Source organism: Girardinichthys multiradiatus, chromosome 14 (genome assembly GCF_021462225.1).
Source record: "Girardinichthys multiradiatus isolate DD_20200921_A chromosome 14, DD_fGirMul_XY1, whole genome shotgun sequence".
Classification (NCBI taxonomy): domain Eukaryota; kingdom Metazoa; phylum Chordata; class Actinopteri; order Cyprinodontiformes; family Goodeidae; genus Girardinichthys; species Girardinichthys multiradiatus.
The window spans coordinates 12,963,554-12,984,035 of NC_061807.1; the positions used below are offsets into that span (position 1 = coordinate 12,963,554).

Genomic DNA, 20,482 nt, shown 5'->3' on the forward strand with positions numbered 1-20,482 from the left:
CATACTACATCTGCAGGGTACAAAGACCCCCGTTCAAGACTCTGCAGGAAGAATGGTCTTTGGAGCCATATGGCCTGGTTGGCAGCTGGGGTTATATTTTCATGTATGAAATAGGAGAGCTTTGCCTGTATCAATTGGATCAAGACGAGGTATTTAATGGATCACTGGCTCTGTGTACACTCACCCACAGCGACTGGGCTGTGTTAAAGCTTGCAATCCCGCACCTTAATGATAGCCCTGAAACAGTCTCAAGGCAGGAGAGGGAGAAAGAAGAAGAAGAAGAAGAAAATGAACTGTCTCCTCGACCTGTAAAACGGGCGAGAATGTTTCATATACCATCCGATGTTGAAATAGCTGAGAGAGAACCTCTCTTTAGCGCAGTGTGGGGGTCAAAAACCACAGCAAATGGCCGCTGGTCTTTTCGGGCAAGCAGACGCAGGAACAACCGGACGAGTCCCTCAGATCTGTTTGTGTTGGAGGCTTTCAATCAGGACTGCGGCGTATTCAAGACAATGCTGGCTCTGCCGTTTGAAGCTTGGGCAGAGAAGATGAGTGAAATTGGACATCGTCTTTCCGACCTTTTCCAAAAGTCACGAAGTTGGATCGATGTCATGTCAGTGAAAAAAACGCTGACGTTTCCTGTTTTACGTTTAGAACGAACCCTCTTCTGAGGACACGCCCCTTCCTATGATATATATACGGGGGGATAACTGCAAGCTCACAGACACTGAGAATCGTATCATGAGAATGAGTGGACCGACACCATACAGGGATCTCTACAACCACCGAGCAGAGATCCACTTCTCTCCTGAGCACGATGAAAGCTTCAACATTGGACCATATCATCCGCCTTCCCCTGACCTCTTCTCACCATCCACCTCAACATCCTCATTCTCAGAGAACCACTACAGTCCTGCATCACCTACAGGATACAACATGAAATATCTACCGCTTTCTCCAGACCTCTGCTCACCATCACCGCTATTCATGGCTGAGTCTGTAGACGCGAATGTCCTGCCTGAAGACATGAAGGTGGTCGTGGAGGAGGAGGTAGCCACCGGCTACTCACCCTCTACCGAAGCCCCTACACAAACCCTGGAACCGATGGAGGACCCTCAGCCTTCAGCAGAGGATGAGAGTAACCAGGAGGACGAAATTGACGGTTGGTTCTCAACCACCCTCATCAATACGGTGAAAACAGCGATACTTCATTTATTCAACATAACCTCTTTGAACTATCTCCGAGAAACCTGCTATGGATGTATAACGAACCACCCAAGCCAGCGTCAACACCATTGCCTGGAGGTACTGGGGGAGGATTATTACCAAGTCAACTTTCAACGCATCGTACGACGACTCGTAACCCCCAAACTCATTCCTGCTATTCAGAATCTTCTGGTACTTCGAAGCATACAAGCGGATGACTTCAGAGTGAAGACGATTGCCAAGACGGTTTTATATGAACTGAAATCGGTACAAGGCATCCACAGTGCAATAGCGCACGTTTATGATCGCATGGTCGATGAGAAACATCTCAAACAACTTAAATCTGTTTCAGAGTGCTATGGACTGACAAACTGATCTCACATGTTTGATGACTTGTTGTTGTATCATTTTTTTTTTTTAGTATTCCAGTACTTTAGTTAATCTGCATTATATGATTTTTCTTCTTTTTTCTTTTTTACTATTAAATACAATTAAAGTAGGAACCTTTCCCAAAAAGTGTTGTTTTAAAAAGCTAGTAGTGTTTGAATTCATCTGCATTTTATCTGATTTTGTTTTCTGGTTGTTTTTTGTTTATATTAAATAAATAAAAATAAAATAAAATAAAAATAAAAATAAGGATAAAGCTACCCTCCTGTGTGTTTTTTCTCATTATTTAACAAGTAATCGGCAGAGATGGCAGGAAGACGGCTGATGAAGAAAGTATATTATAGCCCTTCAAATCCGGGAAGTTTTGGGGGTGTAGATAGGCTGAGGAGGGTTATGCAAGATGAAACGGGAAAGAAGGTTGCGGTTGAAAAAGTTAAAGATTTTTTATCAGGAGAAGATACCTATACTCTACATAAACCTGCAAGAATAAAGTTCCCGAGAAACAGAGTTTTTGTCACCAGACCATTGAGGCAGTTCCAGGCTGATCTCTGTGACATGCAAGCTCTGGCCATGGAAAATGATGGTTATAATTATTTATTAACAGTCATTGACATCTTTTCAAAAAGGGCGTATGTACGAGTTTTGAAGAGGAAAACAGCCGCTGAGGTGGTAAAGGCATTTGAATCAGTTTTTACAGAAAGTCAGATCCCCAAAAAACTTCAGACTGATGCCGGTAAAGAATTTTTTAACAAGAAATTTAAAGTTTTAATGGAGAAACACGGTATTGAACATTTTGCCACAGCGAGTGAAGCAAAAGCTTCAGTGGTCGAGAGATTTAACCGCACATTAAAAACAAGGATGTGGAGATATTTTACAGCTAACAATACCCGGCGGTACGTTGATGTACTGCAAAACCTAGCTAGAAGCTACAACCATTCCTACTACTCCAGCATTAAAATGAGCCCTATGGAAGTGACCCCTGAAAATGCCTTTCAAGTGTTTCAGAATCTGTATGATGTCAAGTCCAACAGATATTGCAAGGACTCAGTGACAACGTTTAAACAAGGGGATCTTGTCAGAATATCCAAGGTCCGTGGAGTGTTTGACAAAAAATACGAACAGAGTTTTACGGATGAAGTGTTTACAGTCTATGACCGGATACCCCGTTCTCCTCCTGTATACAAACTCAAAGATTTGGATGGAGAACCTATCGAGGGTTCCTTTTACGCTGAGGAACTTCAAAAAGTAAAAATATTTAACGACAAGATGTATCAAGTGGAAAAAATATTAAAACGACGTACGGTCAAGGGAGTCAAACAGGTTTTTGTAAGCTGGAAAAACTGGCCTGAGAAATTCAACAGTTGGATCAAGTTTGATGAACTTCGAAACGTATAAAAAAGGTTTGCACTAAACCTCACAGTTGACACAGCATCATGAACCGTCAGGTAGAGGATGATGGCTTTTACGTTACTCTTCCATCTAATGCTAGCATGGAAGTGTTTAAAAATAATACCAGTTCAAGTTTCCGTGTAAATTTAGCTCAACATATTGATTTAGAAGGCCAATGGATGGTTGCATTAGCCGAGATTTCATACCCTCATACATGGCATAATTTACCGGATTATGATGCCTACTTTGAATGGAGGAAGGTTGGTGATGTGGAGATCAATACGCAAAGGATCAGAAGTGGCTACTATAACAGCGTTGTTCAACTCGAGACAGAGATGGAAATGTTTTTCAAAAAATTGAAATCGGGTTTACGCATTAAATTCAGCAAAGTTCAAAAGAGATTTGCATTTCAAGCAAATAGTCCGTATGAAATACGCTTCTTCAGCACTCTAGCTTATATGATTGGCGTGAAACCAGGGGAATGGATTCATGTTTCTGAACCAAAACTGGCTCCTTTTCCGGCGGATATAAAGGCTGGTTTCTATCACCTATACTGTTACAGCGACGTGGTCAGCCCACAAATAGTAGGCGACACTTTTGCACCTTTACTGCGGACCGTCAAAGTACAAGGCACATTCAGTGATATGATTACTCAGACGTTTAACCCCGCCCACTACCTTCCAGTCTCCAGAAGACATATTGAAAATATCAATATAGAAATTAAATCGGACCAAAACGTTCCTGTAAATTTCGTCTATGGAAAGACCGTCATAAGACTACACTTCAGACCGGTGATATCACAACGTAGCCTGAGATAAATTTTATTTGTATAAACTATTCCAGAGATATGTATATAACCTCTAAGATTGATTGGTTATCATTCATATTACGCTGGTCATTCAACACTGCATCAAGCAGGCAAGAGAGAACATGGCACATCTAAGTCTGAGACGTGATCCAAATCGCTTTGTAAATTACTATGTAAGTCAATCAGGCGGTAATCTGCCAGGGTTTTATGGGGCCCCGGTCATGTACGGACGCGGAATTGGATCATTATTTTCAAAATTATTCCGCTTCGTATCCCCTCTGGTTAAAAAAGGATTTGCAATTGCAAAACCCCATCTTAAAACGGCTGCATCAAATATCGCTTCGGATGTCATCGGTAGAGCCGTGAGTAAAATTAGTGGTTCTACACACATCGACGGTCAAGAAGGTTCAGGAATTATGGTTTTATCCAAAAGACCCAGAACAAGACCCCCTGGTGATCGTTTAAGGACGGTTAAAAAACAACGACAAACGCGAAAAAGGAGATCAGTCGCAGCTGACAAACGAAGAGGAAGGAAGTCATCCGCAAGTTTTGATATATTTAAATAATGGCTCTTTTACATAACAAATCATCAGAGTGCACGCTGGCAGAGTTGGACTTATTTTCTGCCCCGATGACGCAGCTATCGATCGAAGATAAAATTTACACCGAGATCCAGCCTTTATCAGCAATCACTGATGGAGGGCCGATCGAGTTTTTCATTCCGGGAGACGGAGAAAAGTATCTGGATCTCAACGATACGCTGTTGCATCTCAGAGTGAAAATTACTAACGAGAATGGAACAAACCTGCCAGATGATGCACCTGTAGGGCTCATCAACTACCCGTTAAACACCATCTTCAGTCAGTGTGACGTCACTCTCGGAGATCGAATGATTTCACAATCCAGCGCTACACATCCATATAGAGCCATGATTGAGACATTGTTAAACTTTTCTGAGGATTCTTTAAAAACCCAGTTTAGCTCCGGTCTTTTTTATAAAGACACTGCAGGTGCTCTGAACTCTATTGTTACAACTAACGGCCCTAACCAAGGTCTTAACAGCAGAGCAGGCTTTACGGCAAATTCCAGGGAGGTACATCTCCTAGGCCCCCTGCATGCAGACATATTTTTCTGCGAGAGACTTCTTTTAAACTCTGTTGACCTTAAAATTAAACTTACAAGAGCCAACGATGCCTTTTGTCTCATGGCCGCAAGAGACTCCACTTACAAACTCAGGATATTAGGAGCATCTCTTTTTATCAAAAAAGTTACTGTCTCTCCAGCTGTACGACTGGGGCACGCTTCAGCTTTAATGAAAGCAAATGCTCTGTATCCACTTTCACGTGTGAATGTAAAAACATATTCCATCCCTGAAAATTCAAGGGTATGCAACCAAGAGAATCTTTTCTTAGGCATCTTTCCCAAGTATGTGGTGATTGCGTTACTGGATCATGACGCTTTTACAGGAACACGCAATCTCAATCCGTTTGACTTTAATCATTTTGATATGGAATATTTAGCTTTGTGTAAGGATGGCAGACAAATTCCTGCTAAAGCCTTCCAGCCAAATTTTAACCAAGGTCATTCAGTGAGAGAGTATTACAACTTGTTTACGGCTACAGGACGACATCTAAAAGATCTTCCACTGAGTATAACACGTCAGGAATTTAATCAAGGATACTCTCTATTCACATTTAATCTTAACCCGGGTGAGGACACAGATGCTCTATCTCCAGTTTCCAGTGGGAATTTAAGATTGGAAATGCGCTTCAGAAACCCGTTGCCATATACCACCACGCTGATCATCTACGCTTGTTATGATTCTATTTTAGAGATTGATTCAAAGAGGCGTGTGCTGGTGGATTATTATTAATCTAATCAGGCATGAATAATCATGAAATTGAGAGCCTGATGCGTCATCTGCTGGGAGATTTGTTTTGCGGTGTGTGGCCGTGCGACCAGCTGCCGCTGCTAGCTGACAAATTCCCAGGGCCGGCCTACTTTATCGTGAATACACATCCTTCACACATGCCGGGGGAACACTGGCTAGCTCTGACATTGGATGAGAATGGTCAATCCAGCTTTTTTGACTCTTATGGATTCTCTCCGGATTTCGAGTTCTACCCGTCAAGCATCGTAACATTTTTAGAAGACAGATCCTCAAAAATATTGTATCATAATAATCAGCTTCAAAACACTCTGTCCACTGTGTGCGGTCACCATTGCATTTTTTATCTATGTCATAGAGCGTGCGGATTATCAATGCAGCAAGTGTTGTCGAAATACACCGGAGATGTGATTAAGAATGATTTAATGGTATCTAACTTTGTGAAAAAATATCAGAAATGTGTCATTAATCAAAGTTGTACATTTTATACTCACGGAACATGCTCTTTGGAGATGTTTCTGGATTGTTATGGAATTTAAAATGTCTTTTTTTTTTCATTGTTTGTTTTTTTTTTCTTCTTATGATTTAATATTTGTGTAATGATATTATATGTTAGTGTGTGAAGTAGAGAACGAAGTTAGACTTGAAAAATATAATCAATAAATATTTTATTGAATAAAAGAAATAGGCTACATGTTTCATTTTCTTATAACGGTTTATGGTGAAAATGTAATCCATCGGGGTGGTAGTGTCGTCTTACGAAGAGACTTTTTTGATCTCCCATCAGCATTTTTTGGATCTTCCAGCTCAGATCTCGACCAGTGGGGAGAATGAGTTATCTGCCTTCTTCTTCTTTTTCTTCTCTGCTTAACGCTGGGTGGTGTACCCCCATTTTCAATCGATGTACCCTCTGTTTTGAAACGTCTATATTCTTCACGAGCATAAGGGTTAATGACTGAAGATATAGGTATGTTTACCTCTGACAAGGTGTGTAGAAAGTCAGACCATCCTCGGGTTTGTGATGCTCCAGATTTTTTAAACGGAAGCATGAGATTTTTCAACAAATCAATCATGTGGGACCCCTTTATAATATTTCCGTTAAATACAAATTCACCTCGCGAAGTCCAACTCTCACTTCTTTCGGATAATTTCTTCAAAATGTACTCGGCATTTTTACGATTGTGTTTAGGAAGGCTTTTCAGTACTTCCGTAAGAACCTGATCCTTAGGGGCCTCGTCCTGCCCTGGGCCTTGTTTTTCTTGGGACCACTCATGTTCAGGAACCTCTGTGTCACGCTGCAGCGTTAAACTGACCCGCTGTTTTTCTTCTTTGACACCTTGCTTAAGTAAAGTCAGATACCTCTGGAGAAGAGCATCGTATCTCTTGATTTTTTCATAAGAAGTCAAACCCGGCTCGTTTAATATCGCTCTCATTTCAGCATCCAAATTCTCCTCCGCCGTCTGTCTGATGGACGTGTCTGACTGGGTCAGACGCTTGAATTGATGAGGGGAAATGAGAAACATCTTCTGCGATGTTCTGAGAGACATTATCTCCTGATGATTCCACCCACTAGATCACCGATCAAGGGTGCAAGAGCCGTTAAGATGGGCAGAATAAAACCACCTCGTTGCTTTTTGAGAGCCAACTGTTTAGTTTTTATCCCGGTTCTTTTATCACCCAACAATCTGATGATATTTCTTTGTTTCTTCAATTGTCGGTGTTGAGAGGGTGATAGTTTAATGTTACCTTTTAGGATATTCAGTGCAATCTCGCACAGAGCCTGAATAAAGTCGGGAGAGCAGTGTGCGAGAATATCTTTACGTTTCTGTGGACAGGCCTGGTACAAAGCTCTGAATAATGGTAAATTCCTTTTTATACGCGCTGACATGATGACTTACTTTGTTCTGGGTACGTACACAGCAGGCCACTGCTGAGGAAGTATCCCCGTTCTCAGTCTGAAATGTTCTGGGCAGGTAGGCGTAAAATCGATGATTAAATATCCATGAGCTTCTCTCGTTGCGTCTTCAAAACTCTCCAAGAAGAGACCCTTTTGAGATGGAAACATTTGGCGGGCCAATATGTTCAGCTGCAGCTTATCTCTCGGGTTCTTAAACAACACCATATAATTACAGTTCAAACTAATAGTGCGACTGAACTTTCCCTGATGAAATACATTCTGAGTCAACATCATAACACTCATATTACGATGGTGACGAAACTGGGTAAAGACCTTCATCACGTTTTCATCATCTGAGGCTTGAGCAATAACATCGTCTAGAATGATCAAATGATTCTGATCAGGAGGAAACAGGTTTTCATCTTCAAAAGAATGAGGCAATCCTTCCACAAAGGTAATATTTTTATTCATCTTCTGCAATTCAGCATACATGGGTTGAAAAGATGTGTAAATCCATACAATATTTTCTGGAACAATATCCATGACATGATTACAGTTTTGTAAAATACTTTTTACAAAGAAAGTTTTCCCGCAGCCGCTGGGTCCAACTATCATACATGAGAAAGGGACTCTAAATCTAGGATCAAAATCAATCTCCTGTAAATCCATGTGACTTTTTATTTTATTTCTTCTTCAACTCTAATAACCGAAAGGCAGAGTTGTCCCGTCAGAAAAAAGACGTCTCTTATCATACACCAGTCGAAACTTTTTAAGAAATGTCGCGTTTGTCAAACGGAATCTCTTTTTATCCCTCCTGATCGTGTGCTGAGGGATTTCAATGACACCCTCACTTGACCCCTGTAAGTAGCCCTCGACCAGCCCTTTGATGCTGTCAAAATTGACCCTCTCGCTGCATTCATGCGTCTGAGTGATGCCTTTAGCACGTATCATTACATTTTTACGGTTTTTGGTCTGGTATGCATAACTCTTGGGTCCTGTCGATGCAAACTCCGAAATGCTGTCACCATCTAACTCGTCAGTAAGATCACCCAGATAATTCCCCAATTCCAGAGGAGTTTCACCACTTTTTGTCACATAAATCAAACTGTCCGTGTCAATATAAATCAATCTGTCCTGTAACTTCTCCATGCTGCTGAGAAGTTTTAAACGTGCATAAGTGGTGGTGAATGCTGCTATAAACACATTATTTGTCTTACTTGGTGGATATATGACACGTTTGCTGTAGTTCCACTGCACTACACACATTTCAGGGTTGAAAAAATGAAAATAGTTAACCCTGTATTTACTCGAGAACATGAAGCTGAAAAAGTCTTCAGGGTTAGTGATGACTGTGGTCTGAGACAGATCACTTCTTTGCGCAAATTTCCCCCAAAAACTGTTTAAACACAATTTTGCAACCTGCCTTTTGGCAGGATTCATCTCGATTTTCTCAGGGTCTAATTGGATGCCCTGATGCAGTTTGTAGTCGCTTATATACTTTGACTTACTCTCCTGATCCACTGCATCAGATGGATAGCCTGAAGCCTCCTGCTTACCCTTTAAAAAGCAATGAATGTAACCTTTAAAGATTGTATCACTTCTCTTTTCAAAATGCCACACCTCTGTGATTTTAGCAAGACGATAACTACACTCCAAAGCTTTACATAGTTCTACAGTCACCCAAACTCCCGTCAGAGCTCTTTCTTGATCATTATGCATGCAGGGACCTGACTGGTAATTTAATTCAGCGCATGTGCGGCAGAGAGTGAACACAAGTTTACCTTGGGATGTTCTGTAAGGTAAAACAGGGAACAACAGGTTACGTGGTGGGTAGACCACAGCTTTGATTATACCGAAGTAGCTGCTGGGGTCATCAAAATCTTTGTAAATGATGGTGGGGTGTCCGAGGGGAAAAACGCAGTTGGCGTTTACATAAGGGTACAGAGATGTGTAATCCACATAGTGTACAGTTTCATCCGGTTCCGCTGTGTACCTCAACTTCATAAGACAGGTGCGTCCACCATACAGAGCATCCCGGGGGATAGCGGTTCGGGTGCATTAACTTTCTCAAGAAAGCTGATCACCCCTGGGTCTGATTTTTTCATTTCAATCCACTCATGCTCCCATATGACTTCGAGACGAAGGCCGTACACAGTTTGTAACACCTTGCTTCTCTCAACAGTGGCTGCGTAAAACTGTTCAAATGCGACCCCTCTCAACGGACACTTGTCATGAGGCATGTAACACTTTTTACAGCCGTGGAAAAAACAGCCATAAAATTCAAACGCAACTTTGACACCGTTAATCTCTGCATACCCATCCACTGAATATGGCCCGATTTTCTTTTCACCCCTATTTAATGCATGCTCGATAAATATGGCTCTGCTGTCTGCAATCCAGCCGAGCCATTGAATGGACGCGCTGGAGAACGTTTTACTGCTACGTCTGTAGTCCAGAGGTGATGGAATGGCTAAGGTTTGAGGAGGAAGAAAATTGGTTACAAAAACCTTCATGCAGGCTGATGCTATTGTGATACTTTTAAACGGATCCACACTTGTCTCCTTAAAGAACTCGTCTCTGAATTTTAAGCATCCTTGAAAAATAATTTCAACGTCATTTTTACAATAACGAATTGCTTCTTTCTTAAAGTCAAAGACCTCTTTGCTCGCTTCTCTGTACCAGCTGCTAAACACCTGTTGTTCTTGAAGACTCATGCGTTCTACAGCGTAGCAGGATGGAGGAGGAAAAGCCCCCACATACTGGAGATGTTGTTCAGAGGAAAATAGGTGGGGAAAAAAACCCTTGCTTTGATCGGTAAAGCCTAACGCTTTCGGCATGGCACTAAGCTTCATGCACATGAAGGACAGGCTATCAATGTATTTTAACCTGTAATCAGGGTCGGTTAAACAGAGAAGTTTACTCCCTACCATGACGATATGTGGTTTAATGCCTAACTGCAGCATTGCTGTGAGAATCAGGTAACCATCGTACCCCCGCGCATTGTGCGCTATTAAGGTGTAACCTTTGTACATTGGCCTCCTGAAATGCAGGAGAAATTTTTGGGTGCAATTCAGTCCATAAGCGTACCATTCATCACCTTTCAATGTTTTAGCACAGACCAGAAAGGGGGTATGCACGCCGCTGTCATTGACGAGGCATTCGAAATCATAAAAAATCAGTTTATCATCAAGCTGATTAATTGCACTGCAAGGCAGAATGTAACACTTATGATCATCACATGTAATGTCTAGGCTGGGGGGTACATTTTCACCGCAAATACTGCATTTTACATTACACACGTGTGGTTTATTCGGTTTACTGATTGGAATAACGTATATCCGTTTGCATACTTTACAGAGTTTTACCAACTCACAGTCACTCATAGGCCTTTCAGCACTATTTCTGATGCGCGGTTCCCTGTGTCTGCTGAAACATGAAGAATTACGACAGATTCTTTGACAGCCTGCACAGCTTACAGGATTGCTAATCTCTTGCATACATTTATATGTTCGACACACTGGACAATAACCTTCACAATGGTGTGTATTGGCATTCTGATAGCTGGCGTAACAGTAATTACAAATATATCTGCACCCCATAAAACCTTTGAGATTTTTTATCCCATAGTAATGACCTTGAAATAACAGCAAAAACAGAGGGTTTGAACGATCGGGGAAACTGGTCTCAAATTTACACAGAGCAGTAGAGCCCGTGGTTCTGTGAAACACTACAATTTTTCTCTTCAGAATGGTTTCAAATTTACCAATATCACTAAAAGTAACTGCTGTTTGCTCGTCAAGGCCTGCCTGATGGTGCCATCTCCTCCCCAGTTCTACAGCACGGTGATCCGTGAGCTCAGGATCAGAGACGTGTGCGAGGCTGATTGCAAAACATAACTGATTACCGGTATTGTTTATAATATACAAATGACGCATTTTCTTATTAAACAGTTCACAGTCTAACGTTCCTGCAGCTTTACGCTTAGAACCTCCTGCTGGGTCATTAACAACCTGAAGAAAAAATTCCATGTTATTATCTACAGGTATATTTGCATTCGATTGTACTAAATCGTCGAGGAAGTTTTCGAAAGCAGGCAGGATCATATTTCCATCATCTGTAACAGTAAATGTGATGTGACGATTGAGATTTTCACCCACTAATTCCAGCTGCACAACGTCGTTACGTCTGGTTAACGATCTCGCAGCGTCGGCTAATTCAATTATAATACGCATGATGTCTGTATAGAATGCTGCTAAATCTGGAACGTTACTTGGACAGGGCGGCGGTATGGTAAAAGGTCTCCTTATTTCATGGTTATTAAAATGTTCACTTTCAACCACAGCTGGAGGATCTCGCTCTATTTGATCAGAACTAACCGCTACTCCCGTATTGAAATTACCCCCGTGATGATCTGCGGAGTGTGACGTAGAGGGGTTATGATGAGTGTCAGGTGGATCATTTTCCTCAATGCTGCTGCTGTGTGGAGACGGTTCGCTGTTCAAATCGGAAAGAGCCTGATTGATTACGTTTAAAACGTCACCGTGCCGATCTGCGGCGTGTGCAGGTGAATCATTTTCCTCAATGCTGCTGTGTGGAGACAGTTCGCTGTTCAAATCGGAAAGAGCCTGATTGATTACGTTTAAAACGTCACCGTGCTGATGTTCATTTATTAAATTTTCACTGTTAGCAGGAGATGCATTAACGGGGATTTCGTTAAGTTCATTAACTAAATTTCTTATTTCATCCAGGGCAAGTCTGATTACTTGATCAGAACTAACCGCTACTCCCGTATTGAAATTACCCCCGTGATGATCTGCGGAGTGTGTCGTAGAGGGGTTATGATAATTTTGCTCAATGCTGTGTGGAGACGGTGTGCTATTTTCTTCTGCATTAACGGGAATTTCGTTAAGTTAATTAACTAAATTTCTTATTTCATCCAGGGCAAGTCTGATTCGGTTATCCATTTTCTATGAACATAAGAAACAAAAATAAAAAAAAAACTAACCTACAGAAAAAACAAAAAACAAAAAAACAAAAACACAGTGATCAGTTCAGTTTAAAATCACCTTGATGTCACCAAAATGCTTCTTTAACAGAATCTGACATGCTGCCAGAAGCGTTAACGATGAGGCCTTATTACGAAGATTCCGTGAGACTGTAGAGACTGTCTTCCTGCGCTGTCCGTTTCTGTATCCAATCTGTCCTACCATCAACGTTACCTCTGTAAGGAGAATGAACAAAAAATAAATAAATAGATAATAAATATATATATATATATATATATATTGAAATAATCACATTAAAGCTGAAAAAAAAAAAAAAAAGGGGAATTAAAATTAATTCAGTATGTATGTATGAATTAAAACGTACCGTTCATTAAACCACTCACTAGCGTTGCTCGGGTTTGTAGCGCAAAGAGTCGCTGTCTTTTGGCCGGGGTTAAATATTCTGTAAAAACAGAAGACAATAAAAAGTTATCTTACGCTGCGCAGCACAGTGTTCATAAATAAAACGAAAATAGTTTTTAAAATACACAAGTTTTTTTTTTAATCTTACTCCGATTCTTTGCGGTAAAACCTCCAGATTTCACTTCTTGTTGGACTGAAACTGTGCCGTTCTGCTGAAAGCTGTCTTGATCTTTGAAAAGCGACCTTCTGGTGGGCGGATTTAATGTGGCATCTTTGGATGTATCTGTAAACAGGTTTATATGACATTTTTATTGAACTATGCTTAAAATACATATATATATATATATTGTTTTTATTTAATTTTTATTTCCTTACCTTGCTCCTGCTCGACAACTATGTCTTCCACAGAGCTCTCAGTCGAATCTGTAAACAGTTTTATCTGAGGTTTAAAACAAAAGTCTCTAATAACACATAAATAAAATACATTCACTCTCAAAGAAAAACAGTTAGTTCTTAGGACTTACTTTCTGGAGGTGCCGGTAACTTATCCGGTGTGTCTTCAGGGGAAATGATGATAATTGGCGGAGGAGTATTCAAAGAATCTGTCGTAATTTCTGTGTTAGAAGAAAGTTCAGATGTAGTTGGGAGTTTTTCTTGTTTGGAAATAATTCGCCTTCTTAATTTGGAGTGTCGATTCCAGCTGCTGAACCCTCCAACTTGATCATTCGGGTTTACCTCTCTCATCAAATCTATAAATTGAAACATTGTCAAGGGTTAACTATAATATATATATATATATATATATATTTTATTGCATTTAACATTTACTTACCATAATCTGATTGTGTCAAGATGAAATCATCAAGGTCATCAGCGGTGGGTTCTATGACAAAGAAACAAAAAAAAAATATATATATATATATATATATATATATATAAACAATATATATAAACAAAATTTGAGAACATTCACATGCATTTAATGATACTTACTTACTTACTTACGTTTTAAGATGTCATTGTGCTTTTGTGAATTATCAGAAGAAGAAGCCACAATTTCCGGGTTTCCTGAAATATTTACCGACATTTTTTCTTGTCAGTACTGGTATTTTTCAATGTAACAAGTGTTATGGTTCAAAGACATTCAGCATTTGAAGACCCTGACACTGAGGTTAACCAATGAAACAGAGCCCCAACATTTACACACAGTATTTATACCAGAACATGACAGTGTTATCTCAACTGCAAAGACTATGTTTTTAAGACCAAAACCCTTCTTGAGTTCAAAGGTGATATGTTATCTAAGAAACAGACGTAACTGCCCCTTCCTGACATCGCCCCTAACAGTTGTAACCCTGTAACTCTAAGATGAAAAAGTAAAATGTTTTAGAAAAGCTACAGGTAACTAAAATTATCATTCCTTTTTCCTAAAATGGAGTCTCTCATGATTCAAAAAACAAACACATCATTGCTAGTCAATTTGTAACTTGGAAACAGTATACTGATGTTCTTTTTTTTTCTGTTAATCTGATATTCGTCTTACCTATTTCAGCTGCCTATGTTTTTAAGACCAAAACCCTTCTTGAGTTCAAAGGTGATATGTTATCTAAGAAACAGACGTAACTGCCCCTTTCCTGACATCGCGCCTAACAGTTGTAACCCTGTAACTCTAAGATGAAAAAGTAAAATGTTTTAGAAAAGCTACAGGTAACTTAAATTATCATTCCTTTTTTTTTTTTTTCCTAAAATGGAGTCTCTCATGATTCAAAAACAAACACATCATTGCTAGTCAATTTGTAACTTGGAAACAGTATACTGATGTTCTTTTTTTTTTCTGTTAATCGCATATTCGTCTTACCTATTTTCAGCTGCTTTTCCAGTATGTTGACGCAGAAGCTGAAGGTTTTTCTCATTCCATCGATGTAGTGAAGCACAATTTTTTATTTATTTACTTTTTTAGGTCTTTTCTATTTTGAACGGATTTAGACTGGCTCATATATTCAACAAATAGGTCCTGCTGTAAAGCAAAATTAACTTACAATTCTGTCAGGTTACACAGTTCCTTTATTAGGATTTCATGTGATAGGTCAACATTAAGTTGATTATACCTTTAAAAATATAAAAGGATGCATGTCTTTTTTTTTTTTGTTTGTTTTGTTTTTTAGATGTATTAACGCCTGAAAAAACATACAGATTATTAATAACACCCTTAAACACACCCCTGTGTGTTTTAATTGGCTCATTTAAGGCCTTCCCCGTAACACCCTTAAACACACCCCTGTGTGTTTTAATTGACTCATTTAAGGTATCGCCCCTAATGACGACAACCAATCAACATCCACTGTTACGCCCCTTGGACACACCCCCCTGCCCACATGGCAACCACATGGCGCCCACATGGCCCCCACCGGAAGTCCCGCCCTCACCGGAAGTCCCGCCCACCTGTCAAAATGTTTGATGGAAGGGTGCACTGAAATTCTCTCACACTGAAGGCATCAAAACTATGAATTAACACATGTGGAATTATATACCGAACAAAAAAGTTTGTTTCACACTTTTTTTTTCACACGCACGCGAGAGAGAGGCTTGATTTATTTTGTTCTGTTCTTATTGTCAATGTAAGAATTATGGTTATTGATTAATTAATATTTATCAAACATTATAATTTGAAATCATAATTTGAAAAAAATTCATTTCTGAACCTAAATCAATCGAATAGAAATCAGAGATGTCCTCTGGTGTAATTATTAAAGAGCTCAAAGCTCTTTAATAATTACAAATTAGCTATTCATCATTAATAATTGATCAATTATTAACCAAAACCAAAAATTGTCACTGTTTATTCAACCGCTTCACCGAAGGTGGGGGAACCTTGGCCTTGTTTTGACAGATAAATCACTCTTGCATGAAATAAACAGAAAACGCTTCTCTTAATTATATATATAGAGATATATTGAAGCCAAATAATTCTGATATACCATTATTCTGGTCCAAAAACCTTTACCTAACTAACAGGCACTATTCTACACAAAGGGTATAAAAATGACTACCTAACAATAATAATAAAGACAAATATATATGCTCATATAGTGTCTACGAAGATCAAACCAGCACTTTTATGGACAAAATGTGCAATTTGGGTTAGATGGAAAGAGATCCTCCTGGTGTGCTGATGTCTCGATTGCAGCGATCAGCTGATAAAATGGTAGGCCACGAAACTTTTTTTTTTTTCTTTTTAAATAAAATTTTAAAAGTGGGATAAACAAAACTATAACATTCCAACACTGTTCTTAGCTTCAAATGGATGTTAAGGATGCATACTATGGATTATTTACTTTCTTGCAGGGCCTACCAAGTTAGACAACTAAAGTTAAACTAAATTAAAGTTAGTCTGGTTAAAACATGCTTCACACACAAGAAAAACCCAGCAACAAAATGCATAAATTTCAGACCAGAAGTGGCAATGAATGGTCAATAACATTATTTTAGCTCAAGCTACAGTACAGACCAAAGGTTTGGACACACCTTCACATTCAAAGAGTTGTCTTTATTTTCATGACTATGAATATTGTAGCTTCACGCTGAAGGCATCAAAACTATGAATTAACACATGTGGAATTATATACTGAACAAAAAAGTGTGAAACAACTGAAAATATGTCTTATATTCTAGGTTCTTCAAAGTAGCCACCTTTTGCTTTGATTACTGCTCTGCAAACTCTTGGCATTCTGTTGATGAGCTTCAAGAAGTAGTCACCTGAAATGGTTTTCCAACAGTCTTGAAGGAGTTCCCAGAGATGCTTAGCACTTGTTGGCCCTTTTGCCTTCACTCTGCGGTCCAGCTCACCCCAAACCATCTCGATTGGGTTCAGGTCCGGTGACTGTAGAGGCCAGGTCATCTGGCGCAGCACCTCACCACTCTCCTTCTTGGTCAAATAGCCCTTACACAACCTGGAGGCGTGTTTGGGGTCATTGTCTTGTTGAAAAATAAATGATGGTCCAACTAAACGCAAACCGGATGGAATAGCATGCCGCTGCAAGATGCTGTGGTAACCATGCTGGTTCAGTATGCCTTCAATGTTGAATAAATCCCCAACAGTGTCACCAGCAAAGCACCCCCACACCATCACACCTCCTCCTCTATGCTTCACGGTGGGAACCAGGCATGTAGAGTCCATCCGTTCACCTCTTCTGCGCCGCACAAAGACACGGTGGTTGGAACCAAAGATCTCAAACTTGGACTCATCAGACCAAAGCACAGACTTCCACTGGTCTAATGTCCATTCCTTGTGTTCTTTAGCCCAAACAAGTCTCTTCTGCTTGTTGCCTGTCCTCAGCAGTGGTTTCCTAGCAGCTATTTTACCATGAAGGCCTGAGTCACACAGTCTCCTCTTAACAGTTGTTCTAGAGATGTGTCTGCTGCTAGAACTCTGTGTGGCATTGACCTGTTCACTAATCTGAGCTGCTGTTAACCTGCAATTTCTGAGGCTGGTGACTCGGATGAACTTATCGTCCGCAGCAGAGGTGACTCTTGGTCTTCCTTTCCTGGGGCGGTCCTCATGTGAGCCAGTTTCTTTGTAGCGCTTGATGGTTTTTGCGACTGCACTTGGGGACACTTTCAAAGTTTTCCCAATTGTTCGAACTGACTGACCTTCATTTCTTGTGATGGCCACTCGTTTTTCTTTACTTAGCTGCTTTTTTCTTGCCATAATACAAATTCTAACAGTCTATTCAGTAGGACTATCAGCTGTGTACTGTATCCACCTCCTGCACAACACAACTGATGGTTCAACCCCATTTATAAGGCTTGAAATCCCACTTATTAAACCTGACACTGTACACCTGTGAAGTGAAAACCATTTCAGGTGACTACCTCTTGAAGCTCATCAACAGAATGCCAAGAGTGTGCGGAGAAGTAATCAAAGCAAAAGGTGGCTACTTTGAAGAACCTAGAATATAAGACATATTTTCAGTTGTTTCACACTTTTTTGTTCAGTATATAATTCCACATGTGTTAATTCATAGTTTTGATGCCTTCAGTGTGAGGCTACAATATTCATAGTCATGAAAATAAAGACAACTCTTTGAATGAGAAGGTGTGTCCAAACTTTTGGTCTGTACTGTATATTATATTCATTTTAACATTACTGAAGCAAAGCTAATTATTTTAAATGGGAAGCAAATTAATTAACTAAAACATAGAAGATAAATATGAAAACAATCATTGAAAGGAATCCTATGAATTAAAGATCTTATAAATAGACGTAACCGTTTCTACCTGTTCTGAAAGTTCCTCCACATGGTTCACAGAAAGACTAAATGTTTTAAGTTATTTCAAAAAAAATTAATTGTATTACAAACATTGTTGTATAAGAGGGCTTGTAAAAGGAAGAAGAACAAAACTGAACTTTTAGTCCACATGAATCAGTTTGTCACGTGTTACACTAGCAGCTCATATTAACGATGTTAAGGGATAAAACGTCCATAAACTGGAGAGCAGAAACATACATGTGCAACTTTTACATGTGCTCAAATGAAATCAAAACATGTGCTGTATTTTAGAGCTCAATATGAATAAGTTATAAAAGTTCCTCAGGGTTGGAGTTACAGTACAAGAAAACTGAACCAAGTTCTGGCTTAATTTCAATAAGACTGTCAAGATAAAGACATAATTGTCTTTGAGTTCATTTAATCTGGGGGTTTGTGCAGTTTATTGATTCAGAAGCTGTAGCATCATCAGTTTAAGGGATGAAGAATACAGGAGACCAGGGTTGGTTGTCACGTTACTTGCTGCAGCCGCATTAATGGTTGGTGTCAACTTACAAAACCTTGAGAAAAGGAGCTATTCAGTCATTTTTATGGGTCACAGTGATTTATCAGGTTGTCTATGTTTTAATAAAAACTCACACAATATCAGCCATTTAAAAATCATTATTCAAAAACTGATGGTTTTTCCTCTCGTTCTCTTTTTAAGCTCTCAGTTCATAAATATATATTTTTTTTAAATCCAACTGTAAAACAGATCTGCCTGTCTGGTAAATATTGGATCTTAGTGGTTAAAACTAAAGGTTACAGAGAAAGAAGCAGTTATAAATTTCATTTGCACTATTTTTTCAGTTTCAAGCTGAAGCCATGTGGCTAAAACGTGCTGGGTTGAGTTGGGTTGTCTCATTAGTCCTGGGTTCGGTTGTCTTGTGTATAAAAGGGTTTAAAACACAGTTACTCTTTGTTTTCTGTTGCTTGAGTTGCTGTAATAATAAATTATTAAAACACTGTAAATCCCCTCATTTCACTGCTCACATAGAATAATTCATAATAATTTACCACAGGTTCAAACTAAGGGTTTACATACAAAATGTGGTAGATTGCAGGTTATTGATGTCTCTATGCAAAAAAAAATATATATAGTTTCTATTTTGTAACATTTTTTTTTTCATTATTATAGCCCCATTAATACGGAGACAACCAACCTCACTGCGTCTGGTTATCACAAAGTGTCTTTGATTGTTATTTACTATTAACTGCAAAAAGCATCAGGATGCATAATTTAAGCAAATAATTTAAGCTTTAAATTAATAAAGAAATCATTGCAGGATGTTTCACAGAAGAGTAAAAAGATGCGCTTTTTTCTCTCTTCTACTGAAACCGGTCTGCGCATGTGTTTCATTCCCACTGGAAAAGGGATTTTTGGTAGTTTTTGTAAACTGTTCCATCTAAAATATAAACAGATTCCTTTTTTGTCCTCACCTGCATGAACACAATAGTTGAAGACACTTTTAGACACTTTGAATACTTTACAGCATCTCCTATCTGCATGTATAAACCAACTTATCTGATGCACATCAGGATGAAGAACTTAAGAGTTTCCTGCTTTTGTTCTCATCACGCCGCCTAATAAGCATCTAACCTCCCTTTCAGATTTCCCAAATTACCCTGAGATGCTTTTAATCAACAGGAACGAAGATGATACTTTCACCCTGCAGCTGAACATGTTGCATTTGCATAGCAAGTATAACAAAGGTATTTTTGGACGGGTTTTACGATGAGGAAGTATTTACAGTCTTACCGAGATGTCAGCAGGTCGCAGAGTCAACAAGAAAATGATTATTCTGCAGCAGCTCTCAGCCGGTGGCAAAGGAAAGGAAACATGGTACCAATGCCTTGCCCACCGGTTTCAAACCGCATCGACGCATAGGGGGGGGCACCGAGCGTCAGCCAATCAGAGGCGAGCAATGACGAAATACCCTCGAGACAATTCACGGCAATTCCAAAGTGATCAGAAAATAAGCGCGCGCGCGGAGAAACATTTCCGGAAGACTGCGTTTTTTTGTGATGCTTTTCCACTGAGCAGCGCTGCTGTCTGTAGTAGAGGTGACGTCAGCTTCAGGTCGACTCGTAGATTTCTGCTGTTTCCTCTGTTGGGAGTCACAGCGAGAAATATCAGCGGATCTGAAAGCGTGACAGACTGCCACGGTCACGGCGAGCCCCGACGTCGTTAAA

At 39.7% G+C, this 20,482-nt stretch overlaps 1 long non-coding RNA gene across 1 annotated transcript in view; it reads right to left on the minus strand.

Moving 5' to 3' along the window:
* LOC124880077 overlaps window positions 1-20,094 on the minus strand; it is a 28,265-nt gene extending 8,171 nt beyond the window's left edge. The window contains exon 1 of the long non-coding RNA XR_007041231.1: window positions 20,049-20,094. This is a non-coding gene — a long non-coding RNA (uncharacterized LOC124880077). The remainder of the gene's footprint in view (window positions 1-20,048) is intronic.
* Window positions 20,095-20,482: the final 388 nt, after the last annotated feature.